Genomic DNA, 21508 nt, shown 5'->3' with positions numbered 1-21508 from the left:
TATATATATAACATATATATGTATATATATATGACTTTATGCTTTTCAGCCCCAAGAATTCTGAGTTAGTCTGACATTCCTAAGCTCGTACAGTACATAGTTTTAAAGGCGTCATAGAAGCACTGGCCTAAATTATAGTCATAGTAGTAGAAAGGAAGTTATTTCGGTTTGGTTTTCTTTTCTACCACAAAAACACATAAATGCAAATAATTTCTCCTTTTTTCTTCCTGGTTAGTTGCAGAACAGCTTTCTTTGAACGTTTCCCCTCGTAAGTCAGCCTCGTGTTGAGTCTCCTTAGAGCAGCGTTGGTGAAACACAAGTTAAAGCTCACGGAGCTTCTAGAAGCTTAGACTCACTAAGACAAGGAAACAGAAACAGTGGTCAGGGTGGAAAAGAACTGAGCAGAGCAGCAGATGGGGGCGTGGTCTTGTGGCAGATGAGGGGCGTGGCCTTGTGTACACTGCTAGGGTTTTCTTTGATGATTTTCCATCCTTTCCTTACTATTCTACCTGGTGGAAAAACAAAAAGAGACTCGGCTGTGCTCAGGCTGCTGTGACTGTTTACTATCAAATGGCAGCTTTCTGAGCACCGGACACTGCGACAGCGTCTGCACACCGCAAGAGAAGCCTCTCCTAGTTTATAGGCAAAGAAACTGACAGCACAGGAATGGGAAGGGAGTCACTTGATGGCTTAGGGACTGGCTGAGCTGGGACCAGAACCCAGGTGGCCTGGCTTCCAGCCCAGCTGACCACACTGCTACCCACACATACAGAGCTGGCCAAAGACAAGTGGCCCATTGAGCAATTACACAAACAACAAAGCCTGGTGGCTGGTCAGAGTAAGAAACAGGCACAGCGCAACTGCAACCCCATCACTTCCTGATCCCTAACTTTCCAGGCAGGCCTACAATGTGCGATCGATCGCTTAAATGGCTTTGACCAGCAACTGGCTCAGCTTGTGAGTCTGGACCACTTTTTGCTGCCACTGCCGCAAAACAAACAAACAAACAAAGGAACAAACAAAGCCACCTGCCTTGTACTTAAGGTGGAGAGAGCCTTTGGGTTCCATGCCTGGTCCTGAGGTCTGTGAGAGTGTGGCAAGCACAGTTAATTGATGGGTGTGACTTGGGCCTGGAGGCCTTGGTGAAAACAGCTCTCAGTTTTGCGTAGTTCTGCCTTCCCACCTCAGACTGACCTAGCAGGGTCTAGCATGATCTATGGAATTCAATGAGACCAAATCCCATCCTCTTCTCCTCAAATTTGTCACGAAATAGTAGTTATAATCGGTACCCCCTGAATCTTTTCGCTCTGTCCAAATGGCTCTGCTGGTTATGTTGCATTGTAAGTTCTGGTATGTTCCATGCAAGGGACCAGCTGCTTTGCTTGGCTGAGGTGTATATATATATATGGCCTTAGGTTCAGCCCTAAACTTTCAACTCTAAACTTAAGAGTATTCTTCAAGAGATGCGGCTGTCCAGTGGGTTTCCTGTTTCAGGTGTCAGGTTCCTAGTCGGGATAATTCTGTGGTATCTATCTTTCCCCTTCAGAAACCCAAACCCTCAGAGGATACTGAGGAAAATGAAAAGCTAACTGTATTATGTGTTTTACATAAATCCAGTGAACACAATTTTGATGATAAATACCGTCTTGAATGTGTGGACTGGGCACCACAGTGTTAGGGGCCTGACAACATTTAGGATTCATTTGGTTAGAGTATGGCACAGGCTGGGCCCATTTTTGTGTTTGCAATAAACGTAGTTCTTCCTGAAGCAGTCCATATCCTTTTACAAATGTGTAAGGTTGAGATGGCTTGTTTGTGTGCTCCTAACCACAGCTTATTATGGCCTACATGACATATAAGTTTGTTTTGCTTTATATAAAATACTTCAGTGAATTTTATTAATACTAAATTGTTAGATTGCCGATACTTGGGATTTATGTCTTGTTGAGTTTTCTATTTCCAGTACTATGGAGTACAGTGCCTTTACACAGTAGGGTTTCAATAAGTACAGGCATTGAATTATGCTGTAATGTTGTAAAAACACATTAACAATGAAAAGTACTAAAAAAACTTTTACTGACTGTGGCAGGGATGTCACTAGGGAGTCATTGTTATGCAAGTAAATACAGGAAAGGGTATGTTCACGACGAGAGTGAAGGAACAAGGGGAATGCATAACCGGGTGGGGCTGGTTTGTCAGAAGCGATGTTCAATTCACTCTGGTTGGTTCAGGATTGTGTGGAGTAACTAGAATTTCAACCTTCTTCTCAAGTATTTTTATCCTTCTCACCTTTCGAAAGCTACTCTGCCGGTCTCCATTTCTTCCCTTAGGGCTGGCGCCAACTGATGCGACCCCAAAGTCTTAGCAGTCCATGCCGAGCTCCCAGCTCCCGCTCAAAAGTGCTTCAGCCCGGGGGCTCGGGGACGCGAGCCAAGAACGCGCGGGGTCACACGCCGGGCAAGCGCCAAACCGGCCACAGCCCCAAAGCGGTCCTGAGGGCGGGGCTGCTGCGGGGAGGGGCGGGGCGGGGCGGGGCCGGCCGCGCCGAGCGGGAGGAGGCCCGGGGGCGGCTAGGGTGTCACCGCCAACCCGCTCCGGCCGGAAACGGGCGCTTGTTTCCGGCCGGACGGCCGAAAGCCACCGATCCTGAACCAGCCGCTGGAGTCGGAGTGGCGACCCGGTGTGGAGCCGGCGGAGAGCCATTGGGAAGAGGCCAGCTCCGGTCAGTCCCGGCTTGGCTCCAGCTCCATCTCCTGTGGAGAGCAACAGCCGCGGTCGCAGTGTCCGCCTCCATCGTCGTCGGGGGAGGGGCCGCTCGGACCCCGGGGTCACTGCCGAGGAATGAGGCGAGGCGGCCGGGCCCCGCGCTCCGCCCCGGCCTAGAGCCTTGCCCTGAGAGTCGCGAGGGTAACGGAGCCCCCAGCCCTGACACCCTCCCCATCTCCCCGCCCCCCGCCTCTCCAGCGCCCCAAACTCTGCGTCGTCGAGCTCCACTGCCCCCTCTTTTTGACCAGACTTCACCTGAAGCCATCTCCCCTGAGCACCCGCTCCTCGCCTCGCCGCTCCCTGCTTGGTCCCCACCTTCCACCTTCACGCCAATCTTTCACCTGCGTCCCGCGCTCCGGCCCTGGCCGGCGGTTCCTGTCCTTTCCGGAGCTGTCCCGGGCAGCTTGGATAGTCCCCTCTAGTCAACTAGACTTTGGGAGAGGGATGGCGGAGTTTTAGGGTGGTCTAGATGCAGCCGCCGCGACCCCCCCTCCCCAGTAAGAGAAAGTTCTTTTCAAGTCACTATAAAAGTAAAAAGAAAAAGACAAGTTTGTTTTTAACGATAGCTAAACTGAGGTGCGTCCAGTAATGGAGAAAGGGGTGGGGAGGGAGGAGAGAGAGAGAGAGAGAGAGAGAGAGAGAGAGAGAGAGAGAGAGAGATGACTGACTGTGCGTGAGTGTAGGTGTAGAATTCTAGGGCAGACTTATGGACTTTAGAAAAAAAGAAAAGTTGCTCTGAGCCGATGGAAACTTTAGAAGCTGATGATGAGTAAGCTGGGGGCTGCGTGATCTCACTCTTCTCATAATTACTAGGTTAACGGTGTGGCTCCTGTCGAGATGGAATGGGATTTGTTTACTGGGCCGGCGTATTTTTAGCCCTGGTGGCTCACAAGGACCAGCCCGCAGAGTCTGTCTCTCTTCTCTGGTTATAGAGTGTCTATCTAACCTAGGTGTCTCTTTCTGGGCCCAAGACACATGTAAAAATGGGGAAGTTGAGAGAATCGGACTGGTGAGATTTAATCTAAGAGGTTATTCACTCTCTCCCCCCTTCCCCCCCCCCCCAAAAAAAAACTTCTTAGGGAATTTTCATGACTGCAAAGCCAATCACTAACCTGACTTCAGCTTTTGCTTTCTTTATCTTTTTGTGAATACTACATAGGATGTTTTTCTTAGAAGCTGGTAATTTGTCGGTCTTGGGCTTTTCCTACAATTTAGTTAGGTCTTTTAGGAGGCTGGATCCCTTTGTCTCTCAAAACCTGTCAGGTGGATAAGAAAAATAAGGCGAAGTCGTGGTGGTAAGAAGACTCCAAAGGAGTAGCTAATTTCTGTTTTATTTTATTTTTCTGTATTGCATAGCTAAAAAGACATTTAGGAAATATGTTTCTTAGACGAGTCTGTTCCTGAGGGGTGGAGACGTCTGCGGGGGGTCAGACTTGTAGTTAAATGTTGGCCTACTTAACTTACAAGTGAACACATTCTAGGTAAACAATGAGGAATTAATTATGTTCTTTACCCTCATTGTTTTTCAAGCAGGTCTTTTAAGTTTACTAACCTGCTGTGCTAGTCTATTGATATTTCGAAGGCTGAACAGAATGTAAAATAAATGAAATTGCTGTTCCTCCTGTACAGGACTGAATGGCAGTCTGTTCTAACTTTGCTAGTGACCTGGCATCTGCAGAGCTCCTTCCTAATCCAGGCCGGTTTCTGTGTACTTAGAGATTGCACATGAACACAAATATTAGCTCATGCTAGGCATAATTGAGAAGGTAAATATGCTGAAAACACATATTCCAAAACCAAAATAGATTTTTCTTTTTCGATTTTTTGCTCTCATTTTGGGTTATCAGCACCTTTCTGCCAATCATTACCCATTAACGTGAATAATTTAGAACTGAATAATGTCTGCTTTGGACTTCGTACGTCTGAGTGGGAAGTAAAGATGGAAGGTAGTTTCCAAACTGCTTTGAATTTGCTTATTTATTTTTAGTGTTCTGATTTGTCTTATCCCTTTCATTTAGTACCAGGGACTTTCTCTGTGGAGGAGGAAAAAAAGTAAACTTTGTCAGAGAAAAAAGGCTGGTGTGTTTAAGGCAGAATGACCAGCAGTGGATTCCAACAGTCGTGTAAGGCAAGGCGACCACCGATTGATGCTCGGTATTAGATGTGCTGTGATGGAGTTATGTCGATAATTTGGAAGTGTTTTTGAAATAATGATTGCCTTGTATTTCTTTTCCTCCCCCTTTCTTCTACTTATTAGTGGAAAAATATCTCAGTCGGAGTCTAAAATTGGATTTTAAAAAATTCACCCATATCTTCTTGGAGTCTTGACGGCTAATAGTTGCTTTAATCCATGTGAGTTGGCTGATGCCAATCGCACTTATGACATATGAGTAATTTCTACTTATATCTAACTTCCTTTTGTTGAACTGTATATGTTACTCCACTGGGTATAGATTGAAGAGTGAGTAATCCTAGGCATGAGTTTAGAACAAACAGCTCAGTGTATCCACTGCTGTTCTCAGTTCTTAGATAATTGTTAGAAACTTGAGGTACATTGTATGTAGCCAGGTGAATTATTATGGAACAATTTAGTATCAAAAATAAATATTTACTTTGTTATGGGGATATTATACTGCTTATTAAAATTTCTGAGCTCCCAAATCCCTCAGGTATTCTAACAGTGCTGGCTGAAGCTATTGGAGAGAGACAGAGACAGAGAGAGACTGTATATGTATGTGTATCTAAGGAAGTGTTCTTACCACAAACACTTAACTCCACCAAAGGGGGGATCAGTCTTGGTCAATGTGGTCTCAGAAATATATTTCCTATGGAACCTAAAGACATTGGAAGAGTAGAATGGAATCTTGGTACCTGATAAATTCATATAGTTAAAATTTTGTACAGGGTAGGTTTTTTTTTTCATGAATTTCTGAATTCAGTTGACTTTTTAGTAGATAATAGAAGAGAGAACTTTAAAAAAAAATTGTTGCTGAATAATGATTGAACACTCCCTTGGATAAAGCAACCTTTAAACTCCAGTGTCTGGGGCGATAGAAAGGCATAAAAAAAAAGATGTCTTTTCCCTTGGAGTAAGGGTGAGGGGTAGGAAGTAATGCTTGCGGCATGGAGCAGGGCAGAGGATGATGGCGGCGCTAGTGTAAAGAAGCCTTGGTGTCTAGACTCTGTAAATGTAGGAGACTTTAAACAAACCCAAGTGTAATGTGCTTTACTGAGCGTGTATGCACTAGAGGAAACTTGAAGTAACAAGGAATTAATGAGATTAGACAAAAGGTTTCTGAATTAGTATGTTTTGAAATGGACTTGGGAGGTAATGGATTAGTCATATAAAAGTATGGGCTGTCAAATTAGATGCACTTTGGTTCTTGTCTTTACAGTGTGACCTTGCCCAGGTCACTTCTCTGTCATTACCTATAAGTATATACATTGAAGTCAGTGAAAAATGTTCTCTCTGTTAGGAATAAAAAGATTTTCTGAGGGGCTGGGGGTGCTTGCTTAGCATGCAGGAATCCCTGGATTCTGTTCCCACCACTGAACAAATTGAGAGTGGTGGTAGAGATATGTAAACCCTGCACTTGGGACATAGAGGCAGGAGGATCCAAACTCATTACCAGTCCAGGATATGTGAAATCTAGTCTCAAAAACCCCAAACAAAAGGATTTTCCAAATAAAGTATAGAATGCATAATGTGCCGTGGTGGTATGTATGAATGACTGTGTGTGAGAGTGACTGGAGAGTGTGGGTTGGTCAAGTCATGGGAGTGAGAGGGTGGAAGGGATTCAGAGGCCAGCCTGGGTGGATGTGGATAGCAGGGTCAATAGAATCATTGTAGGTTCTTGAACAAAGGGTGGATTTAATGAGAAATATTGAGCCCTTTGGCCCAGGATCTCAGGGCCAGGAGCCGGGCAGGAACCGGTACATTGTGACTCCTCTGCTGCTTTTCTGTACCATCCTGGCCGAAAGAGACACAGTCTCCGTGGTAGAAGTGAGACCACAGGAGATTTGTATTTGCATACCTTGCTGTCTGAGCTCTGCTTGTCCCTGTTTCATAGCGTACCAGCCCGTGGAAAAATCGCAAGACTATGGCGGGGGTCTGCTCCCAAGCTTGTGGTAAGGATGATATGTTTCAAGAGCCTTTAGTTCTGCTAATATAGAGAGTACTAGCCTAAGAATTCAACACTTTATGCAGGAATTTATTATTTTAAAAATGCATTATTTTTAAAGCCAGATTTACTACTTTGGGGTTATCCTGATGTTAAGTTTATGTTTCTAAGCCTGTATTGCCTGGTAGCTATGAAAAGCGTATAGGAAGAATGACATACAGTTATTTTGCCTTAAATATTTGACTTTAGAAATCCACAAAATTAGTAGTCCATTTATGGGTTATTAAAACTAATCTATACTAAGTATCTTAATGTATGCCAATCTGAAAATCTTTGAAGGTGGAATGTGGCCTCTCAGGCTGTCTCCCTCATGTATAAGAACGCTTGGTGTAGATGAGGCCTATAGTCTAGCTAGAATGATCTTCATTCACAGTGTCTGGGGGACTCTCACTGCGTTATACTGCATGGTTAAAGAGTCAGTTAGCGAGGTAGCTTGCTTGCTTCTTTCTTTTTGTCTGCCTGTCTATCTTTCTTCTGAGACAAGGTTTCTCTGGACTCTGTAGACCGGACTGAGCTTGAACTTAAAGAGGTCCTCCTGCCTCTGCCTCTGCCTCTGCCTCTGGAGTGCTGGGACTAAAGGTGTGCACCACCAAGCCCTCATAAAGTAGCTTTCTTAAGCTCTTGGGTATTGACAAATCTTCAGATATATTAAAGGAAACTTTTTTTTTGATAATATGACTAATTAAACGGGAGGGGGAAAATGTAAACAGTAAACAAAAGCACCCAGCTGTTCTCTAGTGACTTTGCCATCTTTATCCCTGCCAGCCCCCACCCTCTTGTAGTCATTACAACACTCTATGATGTCATGAGCACCGATTATCACTTACTCCAGTCAAGTGCTTATATGTCTAAGTTGGAAACCAGAGGCAGAAAAGACAGGACTCTTATCATGTACAGATTGACTGGGATTATTCTCAACTGTTTTGTTTAGTTATGTCTTATCCCTTAATTTCTTCCAAGACATAGTTTTGGGTAAGAGGAATTAATTAAACTTGTTGTTTTTACCTGCTGTGAGTTCAGTTCTATGCTAAGTGCTTGAAGGACCAGGGGGAAATGGCAGCTTTGTGTCCTTTAAGATTGTGGACTCAGTTGCAAGGAAGAGAAACAGAATGGCTATCTGCTGAGCCTCTTTTACACGCCAGGCACATTTTTTTAAGTGGAAAGCTTAAATTCTAGTTTAATTTAATTTAATTTAATTTCACAGTCCAGACCTTATACTATAGATACTTTAAGAGGCAAGTACGGTGGTAATTACGAAAGGTATCATAGAGGAATTCCAGAATTTCAAGTGCTTTTAAAAAGTGTGTTAGGAAAGCCAGGTATAATGATACCTGCCTATATCAGATCCTAGCACATGAGAGCCTAAAGATCAAATATGTGGGTTTCAGATCAGCTTTAGCAGCATAGTGCAACATCTTAAAAAGGTAGATACCAGTAATGAAAAAAACCAAACAAAAAACCCAAGGAATCAATGAGACTAAAGAGAACCCTGGAAACAGAACAAGTAGTCAAAGTGCTCTAAAGACATTGGCTAGGTTGACCTGAGTCGTGGTGACATTTACATTGTTCAGGGTTATGTTTATGGGGGAAATCAGTCTTTAAATGCTAAGGTAACAAATGTGTGTTAAAAGGTGGAAAATAGGGTCTAGGGACCCCATGAAGAGTTTTTATTAGAATGGTAACATGGCGGCAAGATGGAAGCGGGCTTGTTGTTTCAAAGGGAAAAAAGATGGCTGTCTGGAGTCTGATGTGATGAGGCCTGAGGAGAGTCTTGAGGGAAATGAGATAGTGAGGGAAGTTGACATGAGTGAGGACTGGGTAGGGGGACACGGTGATAAATCAGGTAGGACCATGTCAGGCAGTATGACTCAGACAGACAGTATGGAGATTTCCTTATTTTTAAATTTTTAAAACATTTCATATGTATGCAGGGAGTGCCTGCATGTTACATAAGTGTGCCACATACATGCCTCTCCTGGCTAGGCTAGGGTACCAGATTCCCTAAAACTAGTTACAGGTGGTTGTGTGTCCTCTGGAAGAGCAGCAAGTGCTCTAAATGCTTGTCCATAGCTGCTACCTCAGATTTCCTTATTTTTAAGTTAGTTCAGTTTGGGATATATTGACTTAAAGTGGCAGGTACGTACCCACACCAAAGCTGTCGTGGTTGCCAGAGTTAGGAACCTAAAGTGTGGATGCAGGGGAAAGAGGTTACCAGCAAAAATGCAGTCGCTATGCTTGTGTGAGGACTGGGCTTAGAGCGAACAGCCGGTGAAGGCTGGCAGTGAGCCAGCCTGGCTGGGGAGTCAGATCTCTCCCTCTAGGCCAGTTGCTTCTTCTTTCTTCTTTCCTCTTTATTTGGTTCTGTTTTCTGTTCTGCCCCATCCAGTGTCTTTTGGATGTCTCCCATCTTATAAATTCCATCCTAGGCACTAAAGAGATGGAAACAGGTCAGAAGAATTCTCTACTCACAAGAAGCATAAGAGTCTAATTCAGCAGTTCTCAACTTGTGGGTTGCAACTCTTTTAAGGGTTATATATCTGATATCCTGACTATCAGATATTTATATTATAATTCACAACAGTGGCAAAATTACAGTAATAAAGTTAGCAACAGAATAGTTTTGTGTTTGGGTGTCACCATAACAAGAGTAACTCTGTTAAAGAGTCGCAGGGTTAAGAAGGTTGACAACCACTGGACTAGTTGAAAGATACACAGATGTAGTGAAATATGATAGATGTTGTAATAAAGCTATGGGGTAGAAAGTGGAGGCCCACAGAGGAGTTCTGCCCTGGGCATGCACTGATGGAACAAAGTCTCCCAGAGGAGAGGGCATTGCCCATGGATGATGAGCTAAGTGTATCCCTAGCCTGCAGCGCCCCAGAGTAGCACACTCTAGACTGAGAATAGACAGGATAGAAAACTCAAAGGAATGAAACAGACTGTTTCATGTGGTATCTAAGACATCATGGCTGGCAAACAAGATAGGGCAAGGCTGGATCATGTGAAGCTTTGTCAGTCTGTCCATCCATCCATCCATGCATCCATTTATTTATTGGAATGGAATTTCACGCTGTAACCCAGGCAGCCCTGAAATGTAACTCCACAGCTCAGGCTTGTTTTGAACTTCCAGCTCTTCTGCCAGCTTCCTAAGTGCTCCTAAGAGCAGATGTGACCCTCTGTGCCTGACCTGTGTTTATTTTGTGGTGCTGAGAATTGAACAGTGTTTCATGCATGCTAGGCATGTGCTCTACCATTGGAGAACTTCATCTCATAGTGCAGTAAATGGTGAGGTAATAAAGGATTATAATCACATGGGGATAAGTTTCAAATGTAAGAAAGGTTATTTCCATGGTGTATAAAGTATGCTCTTGTAATTTCCCTTTTTAACCAGAGCACATTTGTTGGTGAAGTTTATGGAGTCAGAGAATTGGAGGGCTTATGATGCTTTCTTATTAATTTTCAAATAGACTACCCGAGGGTTTAATCAGAACCAGAGTAGTTTGTATAGCTCAGTGTACAATTAAATTTTCAGTGGCTGGCCTTTGGCAGGTGGTTAGTAGATGTGAGATCACCACACTGTTCTTTCTCCTGCCCAATTTCAGTGTTTGTTTCCTTCTTCCACCTTGTGTTGTACTAGACCACAGGATGGCTCATCTCAATCCACTGTCCTTGTAAACCAAAGTGAACAGTGGTACTTCCCAAGGTTTGATCGACAAAATGCTGCATTGAAGATACCATTGAGGAGGGACTTCTGACCTGGGTCAGTTAAGTACCCAGGGAGATGAGCAGTGTTGGGGATTCATCAGCTGTAATAGATGTAGAAGGAAGTCATGGTTTTACTGAGTGTATAGATCTATTTTTCTTTCCCATTAAATTCCTTTCAAGTTGTTTTCTATTAAACTTATGTTTAAGTTGGACCAGCAAAACTTTTGTTATTAGGAATAGGCTATGACTGAGTATGGTGGCCCCTTTCTGTAATCCCAGCGTTTAGGGGGGCTGATACAGGAGGATCGTGAGTTTGAGGCTATCCTGTGCCTCAGTAGTGCAACCCTGCCATCTTCTTCCTGTACGTCCAGCCAGCTTGGCGGCTCATGCCTATAATCCCAGTACTTAATCGGCTGAGGTAGAAGACTTTGGGGTATTTGAACCCAGCTTGGGTTACAGAGTATCAGGACTAGTTAGATCACAGAATAGACTCTATCTCAAAAAATAACAATGACAAACAAAACCTCAACCAAACCAAAACAAAGAGGCAGTGGTAAATCAGACACTGCACTCAGATTCCAACTCTTCCTTTAAAAATTGTGGAAGTTTGTTTTAATATGAAAGTTGTGTGTTTGTCATTCTTTGTTGAGGAAGAACAGGATCAGATAGAGAACATTTTCAATTTCCTGATTCCCCTGGGGAAGTTAAGACAACGGGGAGTGTGGAAGGATGGATGGGTACCTTCTGGTGGCCTTCTCAGATCTGGACTAACTAGCCATTTCCTTCTGTTTTCTGAGCTGTCAATGTCTTCCCTAGAGAAGGGCTTTGGTTTGGAAGCTGTCCACTTCAGCAGAGCTGCCAATTCTTGATTCTTTCTCAAGTGGGCAAGGGTACATTTTGTTTTTGTTTTGAGTGCTGGGGGAGGGGAGAAAGGAGGTACAGAAGCTACTCACAGTCAGTCCTTGTCTGGAAGTTTCCTTTGCTTTGTTTTGGGGGAGATGACTTGGCTTCATGGGCATTTCAGTTATTTGGGAAGGTGGTTCTCACTCTCCTCAGCTATCTGCTTTGAGATGGCAATAAAAACTTTATTCTCAGCCTGTATTGTCAACCACTACTCCACCCTGTTCTAGATTCTTCTTGTGTATACTGTATGATGTGTTTGAAGCTCTTCAGCCTAAAACAAGAGTCACATGTTCCCTTAAAACAGTGATTCTCAACCTGCAGGTCACAACCCTTTTTGTCGGTAGGGTTTGAATGAATTTTTCACAGGTGTAGTATATTAGATATTTATATCACAATTCATAACAGTAGCAAAGTTATAATTATGAAGTAGCAACAAAATAATTTTATGGAGCCAGGCAGTAGTGGTGCACACCTTTAATCCCAGCACTTGGGAGGCAAAGGCAGGCGGATTTCTGAGTTCCAGACCAGCCTGGTCTACAGAGTGAGTTCCAGGACAGCCAGGGCTATACAAAAAAACTCTGTCTCAAAAAAACAAAAAACAAAACAAAAAAATAGTAATAGTAATTTTATGTTTGGGGGACCACCACGACATGAGCAACTATATTAAAGGGTCGCAGCATTAGGAAGGCTAAGAACCGGCACCTTAAAAGGTTAGGGAAACCATCCTGCTTCTGAGCGTCGTTGGTGCGGTTGTTACTGGCTCCTATTTCTAGTTTTCCTCTGTGGTGCTGGGCATTAACCCCAGGGCCACCTTTGCATGCTAGGCAAGTTCTGTGTTCTCCAGGTCGTGGTTCTGCCAGCATCCAGCTACCTAGCCGTCCTTCTCAATGTGGTGTTGTTTTGGTTTTTGAGACAGGGTTTCTTTGTGTAGCCCTGGCTGTCCTGGAACTTGCTCTGTAGACCAGGCTGGCCTTAAGCTCACAGAGATCCATCTGCCTCTGCCTCCTGAGCGCTGGGATTAAAGTTATGTGCGACCACCCGTCAGCTTTTCAATTTTATCTGATGAGCTATTGTAAACTTTTAGAAAATTTTAGGGGAAAAGCCCCAACAGGTAATTTGAGCTCACAACCCAAATTTAAAGAAAATTAAAATAGAGCTTACGAAGAAACATTTTGCAATAAAAACAGTATTGAGATATCCATTAAGTACACTCAGGACTAATTCCTGCAGGGAATAAAAGTACACATTCCTTGGAATTTGAAGCAGGAGTCGATAGGTGATATGATCCGAGTTGAGAAACTTCTGGGAATTGATCCTGGTGCCTTTTGATTCTCCTGTGCTCCTGTGGCCAGACACATTCACTATCAGATTCTGCTTTAGTCACCAAGGTCTTTACATCCTCGATAGAGATAGATATTAAAACTCCCCCAACCCCAACACACACATTCTCAGTCTCTCATACACACACACAACAAGAAAACAAAACAAACCCCCCAGCCTCTCTGATTACTTACTAAACACTGCTGAGGACCAAAAAATATTGGCCGCTAAAGAAGAAAGTGCTTTTAACCATGGGTCCCACCTCCAGCTTCTCTTTTGTTTTGATTTGTTTTGTTTGTTTCATGGTGTTTTTTGGTTTTTGGTTTTTGGGTTTGTTTGTTTGAGATAGACAGTTATTATGTAGTTCACATTGGCCTGGCCTAGAATTCTCAATCCTCCTGTGTAAGCCTGTCTACTGTGGGGATTGCCAGATTATAACTGGTGACCTTTTTTTTTTGGTCTTTCAAGACAGGTGTTTTCTGTGTAACCCTGGCTGTCCTGAAGACCAGGGTAATCTTGGACTTGGAGAGCCTATTACCTCTGCCTCAGTGGTAGGATTAAAGGCTTGTGCCACCACTGCCTGGCTTTTCTTTTCTTTTTTATTAAATTCAGGAGAGCAGGATGTTTCAAAAGCTACAGACAATTGTTTTAAATTTTTCAAAAGCATATTCTGCAGTATAGAGTCCTAATGTAACATTGTTTGAACCTCAGTGATTTTTCCTTATCCCCCAAGTAAGAGTTAAATATTAAGGTAAACTGAAATTGTTAATATGTAGATTAAAAACAGTCAAATGTTGGTAAACTTATATTCTTAAACTTATATGTTTAATATGAAGTTTAATTTCCTCTGGGGGTTCTGAAGCACAATATCATGAAGTTTTTGAAGTAGGTAATACCCAATTCAAGTGTATCTCTGAAATGTACTTCTGAATTTTATTCCAACTCCCTGTCTTTACAGTTATTGTTAGGTAGAACTTGGATGGAGTGTCTATTTTAGATCCCATGCATATGCTGAGAAGGTTGTAAGGGATTGTGTGGGGCTAGAATAGCTTCTTCTTCTTGTTTTTTTTTTAAAGATTTATTTATTATCATATGTAAGTAGACTGTAGCTGTCTTCAGACACTCCAGAAAAGGATGTCAGATCTCATTACAGATGGTTGTAAGCCACCTTGTGGTTGCTGGGATTTGAACTCAGGACCTTTGAAAGGGCAATCGGTGCTCTTAACCGCTGAGCCATCTCTCCAGACCTAGAACGGCTTCAGTTATCACCTTCAGAATCAAATGTTAAAAATTAGAGCTGGAGAAAAAGCTCAAGAAGCCCTATTACCTCTGCTTCAGTGGTAGGATTAAAGTAGGATTAAAGAGGAAAGAGCTTCTCTGACCAAGGAGCCTTTGATGAAAACTTGTGCTGTGACTATATGTATATGTAATTGATTGGGTTAGGCTTGATAAGTTTACATGTCCTATAAAGAACTCCCCCTGGCCCACAGTCCCTGTTTTGGCTATCTCCATGACCCCTCTTTCGTCCATAGGAGAGATCTGGAATTGGAGAAAATTGCCTTTGGCCTTTGACTTTATTTAGGGACCTGGGGAAGGAAGAGGGAAGGATCTCTGGCCCCAGACTATTCTGTTACTCTGTGCTTCCCAGAATAGTCTTAGGTGGGGAGGAAAATGCTGAAGTCAGGGAAAGAGCAAAGGAGCAGGTATTGCAGAATAGGACTGAGGACAGGAGCATCTCTCTGGTGTAGGGTTTTACAAAACCTGTAGGGTTCTGCATAAGCTCCAGGCTATATACCAACAGTTAATTGAGTAACATCATGTGTGAAATATAACTGAAAATGGCAATATTGTATTCTGCAGTAGTAGTTGTGTTTTGGTTTTAAGTTAAGGCTGTTTTAAACAAGTTATTCCTTTTGTGCCTTTTGAATCATTAGCAGTTAACTCCAAAGATAAAGAGGCTTTCTGTTCTGAGGTTATAGCGTTAGTTGAATTTGATGTTATGTGGAGCTAGTCTACTTGGAAGAACTGAGGTACAAACATTGGGAAAGTATGATGTTGACAACTGCACATTTCAGGCAGCAAATTTTTGTTAAAGTCCTGTGTGAGCATCTGCTTCTGTGTCCTTAGAACGGGGCGAAGCTCACTTGTCTGTTAAGCCCTTCATTCCTTTGATTTCCCATTCCTTACTAGGGAACAAGTCTGCTGTCCCTAATCCTTGATTGCTGTGTTTACTGACCAGAGATAGTTTTCCCATAATACTGAAAACAGAAATTGAAAATTAGACTGAAGAGTTGCCTTACCCTATCTTCTTATTAATCCCCCAAATAAATTCCTACTTGTTTGGCATAAAGAAATCTCCCATTTCAACAGCCTACATTTCTTCTCTTTCACATACATCATCATATACCTACTTGTTCATCATGAAAATTAAGATTATGTAAATTTGTTTGTGGCTGGGCGGTGGTGGTGCATGCTTTTAATCCCAGCACTTGGGAGTCAGAGGCAGGTGGATTTCTGAGTTTGAGGCCAGCCTGGTCTACAGAGTGAGTTCCAGGACAGCCAGGGCTACACAGAGAAACCCTGTCTCGAAAAACAACAAAAATTCTGTTCATGTTTTTTGCTGGGTGGTGAAGACAATACATCCTGTCTCCTGACACTCTTTGTATTCTAGGCTCTGGATAGATGCACCAAGGTAATGGTAAAAAGGTAGAACCCAATAAATAAATAATAAGAGTAGGAGGCTAGGTCCTATGGGAACCCACATTCTGGCTTAAATAAGACTTGGTTACACACACACACACACACACACACACACACTCAAAACATGAGAAACAAATATATATCATCATAGAACATTTTAGAACTAAAGGAATTTTATATGTTACGGTCATTTTCTAGTTGAAGAAAACAAGGACCAGAAAATTTGAATTACTTGTTCAAGATAGGAGTAAACAACAAACACTATTTGTATATTTGCTTTCTGTAAAGTTAGGCCTCTGGTATAGAAACACACCAAAAAATTAATAATTAGGGCTTAGGTGATAGCTCACTTCTTAAAGTGCTTGTCTGTCACTAGTGTGAGGCCCTGAGTTTGGTCCCAGAACCCATATAGAAAAGCTGCTGTGGTGGTAGAATTGCTGTAATCCCTGAACTGGGGAACGGGAGGCAGGCAGAGCCATCCCTGGTCTTACTGGCCAGCCCAGCCAGCATCCAAGTGAGTGAGAGACCTTGCCTCAAATAAAACAAGTGGACAAATAATAAATAAATAAGAATAAAATGAGACCTAATGTAGTCCTGTGGCTTCCACATAAACAAGCATGTGTGTACCCAAACTTGTGTCTGTGCCTGCAACACACAGTGTGCACAGTGTAAAGACATGGACAAAGAAGTTAATAATTGGTTGTGAGTACTAAATTTTTGCAGGAGAGAAAAGGTTTTCAGTTACTACTGAAGTGAGAGTTGAAGTCAGTAGTTTGTTTGCTTCCAGTAAGCAATAGAGATCGGTCTGGAGCTCTCCTGACTGCCCTTCAGTGTTCTCTTTTACTGTATCACATTGCTTAGGAGGAGGTAGGTGGTGGTTAAAAATGCAGATCAGGTGCCTGGGAAATGTAATGGGAAGTTAAAGACCACATTATGCTGATGTCTAACCACAAGCTGTTTCAGTTCTAGATAGGTCTTCTATGCACTTAAACACTAACTGGATACTTCAGCTGTCATGCTCAGAGTGCATTATAACAAGTAATTAGTGCTGTCTTCTTTTGAGAGAACGTTCTTTGTATTCAAAGGGAAAGATTCTTTGAATTTTGAATTTAAATGCATAGTCTCTCTGACTCTCAGTTTTAAAAATGAAATAGTTTTCCCTTGCAGGTGGGATAGTTGCTTGGGTTAACAGGTAGAGGTAGGTCTTAAATTCAACTCTTAGTGGTGTATATTGTCAACAGTTAAGAACAACTTACGTGGGTGCTCTTCCCTAAAAAGGGAAGTAAGTACTGGGAAGCAGGTGAATATTTTACTAACAGGTGGTGAAATGAGTAAGCAGACACAATAAGGTAGCGTTCTTCCTCACCTCTCACCTGTTCTCTTTGGCCACAGTTTTATCTATGGTTGACAGATGCTCAAGATTCAGAATGTTTTATGACTCATCATTTTTATATTTCTACTTTAAGAGCCTGGCACTGTGTGTTTGCTGGGTTTTCTGACCAGGTGTCTAGTAGTGAACACCTTCCCTTCTAACACTTGGCTTGTAGGACCTCTATCCCATTTTGTTCTTTGCCAGGGTCTCTGTCCTGGCTGGAAAATAAAATGAAGACTGTGCTCCTGTTTGACTGTAGCTCCCACCCTGCCTTCAACCTGGTGCCTTAGCTCCTTTAGTACCCTAAGGTAGATATTCTTACACACAGATGGATTAATTCAACATAGTCACTGCTGTTGTTGACGCACTGTTAAAGGTGCTAAGAATACTGAAGTATAAGGTTCTTGCCAGTGTTATAGAGAGGCTAAAGCACTTGCCCAAGGATACAAGCAGAAGAGTGATAGAGCTGGGATTTAGATGCAGCTCTGATGGATTCCAAAGGTAATGTGTGCAACCATTATTACACTAGGCTGTCATTTATATACATTGCACAATCTTTAAATATGTAAGTAAGTTAAGCCATAAAAATAGATGGAACCTCCTGAATTTCTTTGTTCTAAAGACTCTTGATGAATTTGAGAAAAAAATGTGTCTTTGTGCGACAAGACCCCCTTCCCCACATTGCCTTTTCTCTCCCCGCCCCCCAACTCACTCATGCCCGGGAGTGAACTGGACAGTAGCCTGCTTTAGACTGTGTTTTGAAGACTGGGAAAATTTTGTTTCCTTGGTTTCCTGAAAGTTTCTCTCCTTCCCGTGCTCTTTCTTGTCGCTCAGTAGTGAGTAATGAATTTGTGACAGCACCATGTAGCCTCCATGGGATGCTTGTCTTGCCCTAGCGTTCCCGATGACTATGTGAACAGCAATCCTTAGCTTACACATACCTTCCTCAGTTTATTCAATTAGAAATACCTTCTGTAGCACAAGTCTAGGAAAGAGTTTTGAGAATGGGAAGAACATACAAAATGGGGTGTCCTCTGCCTAGCCAAGATCAATTTTATCTGTATTCTAAGTTAATTCCTTAGCTTATGTTATTAAAGAGAGTACTCATTTTCTTTTGAGATTTTTTTTTCTGTGTAATTGTATTGGCTATCTCTCCTGATGCTCACTGTAGACCAGGCTGGCCTCAAACTCACAGAGATCTGCCCGCCTCTGCCTCCTGAGTGCTGTGTTAAAGGTGTGAGACACTGCTGGCAGCTTGGGAGTGCTCATTCTTAAATGATGGCCATTGTTGGGGCTGACCTGCATTTGGTTCTTCAGATACCCATGGTGTAAGGAGAGAGGTGACTCTCACAAGTTGTGGAACATGCACCCTCATGCCCAATAAATAAAATAAAAATTATTACCAAAAAAGGGTGTATATTTAACTATAGGTAACACTTTTGAAGAAAGGATGGAATTACGAAGTTTTGTAGTTTCAAGTTCTTATAGGGGATCTCAGCCTAACACTTTCAGACTGGATCAATTTGGTCTGTTTAGTGTATAATTTAAGAAGAAAAATGTGATTTTTGTTTTGCTTGAGTTAGTTGTAAATTATTGATCCTTTGGTAGAATTGAGAGTACTTGCTTTTAAATTCTAGGTAAAACTAAGTTTGATTTTTTTTGGAATACTTTTCTATACTTCTGTTTATGTCTTTTCTATTTTCAAAGCCAGTAGTTACTACTATCAACACTACTACCACTAAAAATAAGTTACCACGACACCTGACCTTAGACATTTTTAGTACATTCTTCTGGAAGCATCTATGTACATAGTAAACAGTTTGTCTCGAGTTGGGGATAAGGCAAACCACATTCTTCTAGTATGGATCCTATAGAACAGAGAGCAAATGTGCTGGTCAGGGTCAGTGTCTGGCTGGCTCTCAAGGTAGTAAGATTGAGTAAACAATGTCTTTGATTAAAATATTTGATTAGGTATTTCATCAAAAGACTTCATAGGTAACTTTCAATAATTGACATTTTTTTTTATTCGATATAATTTATTTACATTTCAAATGATTTCCCCTTTTCTAGCTCCCCAAATAATTGACATTCTTGGAGAGAAACAACTATAATAATCTGCTCTCTAGAGTTTGAAGATCTCTCTCCCCTTTACGGTTTCTTTTGTTTTTTTAAAATATGTATTATTTTGTTTTTGTTTTTGATTTCTGATACTCAGTCAATATTTGTTCAGTAAAGGAAGCTGGCTGATAATCTGTCCCCTCTGCCCCTTTCTCTGGAATTAAACCGCTATAAACTTCTAAAGACAGCATTGGCTTATAAATTCTCCTTCACCTGGTGGTCTGTCTGGCATTGAGTTGGGAGGTTAAGTTTCCTTCAGTGGAGAATTTGCACTTGGGTGCCACTCTGTTGATGATGGCCCTTCCTGAGAAAGAGGACCAAGTGTGTTTTGTTTTTTAAGAAGTAAACTAGCTTGAATGACTGTGGGGAGACCTACTGCTTTGATGCTTTAGGTTTTCCACTTAGGCCAAACAGAAGAAATGTGTTAAAAGTTGGTGTTTTGTTTCTCTCTTGGTTTTAGGTTATATTTTGTCCTGTTCAAAAAACTTAGCAGTGATTTTTAATTAGTATAAGACAAGTAAGTGTATTCTACTAAAATAGGTTTATTCTGAAAAAAGTATATTCTAGCTTCAAGCTATCAACATAAACATAAAAATATATCTATGATACATAATTTTATCCTAGGCTCTTGCTTTAGGCCTTAGGGATATGATGTTGTAGAGTTCTTCCAAGTGGGAGTTTCCATCTTAGTGTTGGTGGGCACACAGAAGTGTTTTGCTTTGCTATGCCTCTCTGATAGTTTTTACAGGTAATTTCTTTTTCTGAATATGGGTTGCTTAAGGGATTAACTTTAAAAGTACACATCTTTTTCTTTGGTACATATCTGTAGAAGTCAGAGATTTAGCTGGATTTGAGGGCAGGGGGAAGGCACTGGGAGTTTGAAAGCTGATAATATGTGACATCAGGTACCAGTTACTAGCGTCACTAGATTTATATTTTGGGAACTGGTTTTATCACTAGTTAGCTCTGTGGTTTGGACAGTGACTAAACTTCACTCACTTGACTCTTGAGTTGTCATCTATAACTTGATATATGGAATAAAATGGTCACTGATAAGATATTTCTAAAAGTTCACAATTCTAAAGTGTGACACAGGAAGACACTGACTTTCTGAACCTCCCTACTTTTGTTCTCATAGGATGTTAACTATGTAAATTATTATTTTGCGTGTATAGTTGCTTCATCTACATTTATGGCTGTGTATTTTGTACCTTCCTGTTGCCAGCAGAGGCCAGAAAAGGGCATTGAATTCCCTGGAGCTGGAGTAAAAAAGTCACAGGTTCAGTAGGGGTGTGGAAGTCAAATAGAGGTCCTCTGAAAGAGCAGCCAGTGCTCTTAACCACCAAGCCATTCCTCCAACCCCAAGTTGTTTGTTCATAAAAGAAAAACACAATACTACAAGAAGAACAACCTACACAAGTGAAAGACCTTGGCTGTGCTGGAGACAACCCAAATTAGAGAGTACACTTCACTGCAGCCTGGATAGATGTGCAGTTGTCAGTATGGATAGCAGCAGCTAAGGGACAGTGTCAATAAGCATATGGAGTTTGTGTCTAAACAGATGTGATTTTCTCATAAATCTTTGGAGAAATGGTATGAGCCCTCAGTCAGAATCAGAACCCTGGGTCCAGCTGCCTTGCCATTTGGGTATCATGTAGGTATGACAAATGCCTCTGAGGATATGTGTCAGCTATCAGAAAACACAGAGTAAAAACCTTAAAGAGTATTTAATTAAAAATATTTGAGGGATAGAGTTATATATATAGCCTAGGTTGGCCTAGAACTCACTAGGTAGCTGAGCCTGGTCTTGAACTTGGTAGTTTTCCCATATCACTCTTTTGAATATTGAATATTATAATTTGAAATTTCTTTTGTGATCTGTCAAAGTGTTTCACAAATAAAACTACAAAGTTATATTTGTTCATATATACCTTTATTGTATCAATGGGGCAGATCAGAAAATGGTAAATATTTGAAATCAATAAATAATTTAAAGTCTGTTTTAAGTATGGATACTTAAAACATTAAATAAGAAAGCCAACATCAAGGATCTCCACTGAAATGTAGTCTTGTCCTCTAGGCTCCTGCTGTCCTTAAAGACTCCACGTCTCTCACTCATCTGAGTAAAGTGGTTGCTCTTGAATAGATCCCTGTCTAGTGACACTAATGGGCTTACACTCTGTGCAGGTAGTTCTGTGGCTCCTCCTCTTTGTATCCCCAACCATTGAATCAGTATCTATAAGATGATAGACCAAGTTGGCAAATTTTGAATAAATGACTGATAAGTTGGAGGTAGGGTGGAAGTGTCTAAAAGACCAGCTAATAACAATGGCAAGTGCTTTACATAGAGCCTAAAGGAGGGCTGGAGAGACCGCTCAGTGATTAAGAGCACTGACTGCTCTTCCAAAGGTCCTGAGTTCAATTCCCAGCAACCACATGGTGG

The 21508-nt window shown here is 41.9% G+C and overlaps 1 protein-coding gene across 4 annotated transcripts in view; it reads left to right on the top strand.

Moving 5' to 3' along the window:
• The first annotated feature begins 2557 nt into the window (after positions 1-2557).
• Otud7b (OTU deubiquitinase 7B) overlaps positions 2558-21508 on the top strand; it is a 53194-nt gene continuing 34243 nt past the window's right edge. The window contains exons 1-2 of one of the 4 annotated variants that reach the window (XM_052179721.1): positions 2558-2722; positions 6837-6894. The gene's annotated coding sequence lies outside the window, so the exon portion shown is untranslated. Of the gene's footprint in view, positions 2908-6836; positions 6895-21508 lie in introns of all 4 variants that reach the window. The other 3 variants (XM_052179718.1, XM_052179719.1, XM_052179717.1) reach the window with 3 other exon arrangements.

Source organism: Apodemus sylvaticus, chromosome 4 (assembly GCF_947179515.1).
Source record: "Apodemus sylvaticus chromosome 4, mApoSyl1.1, whole genome shotgun sequence".
NCBI lineage: Eukaryota > Metazoa > Chordata > Mammalia > Rodentia > Muridae > Apodemus > Apodemus sylvaticus.
The sequence above is the reverse complement of the archived record's forward strand: the minus strand, read 5'-3'. Positions and strand labels throughout refer to the sequence as shown.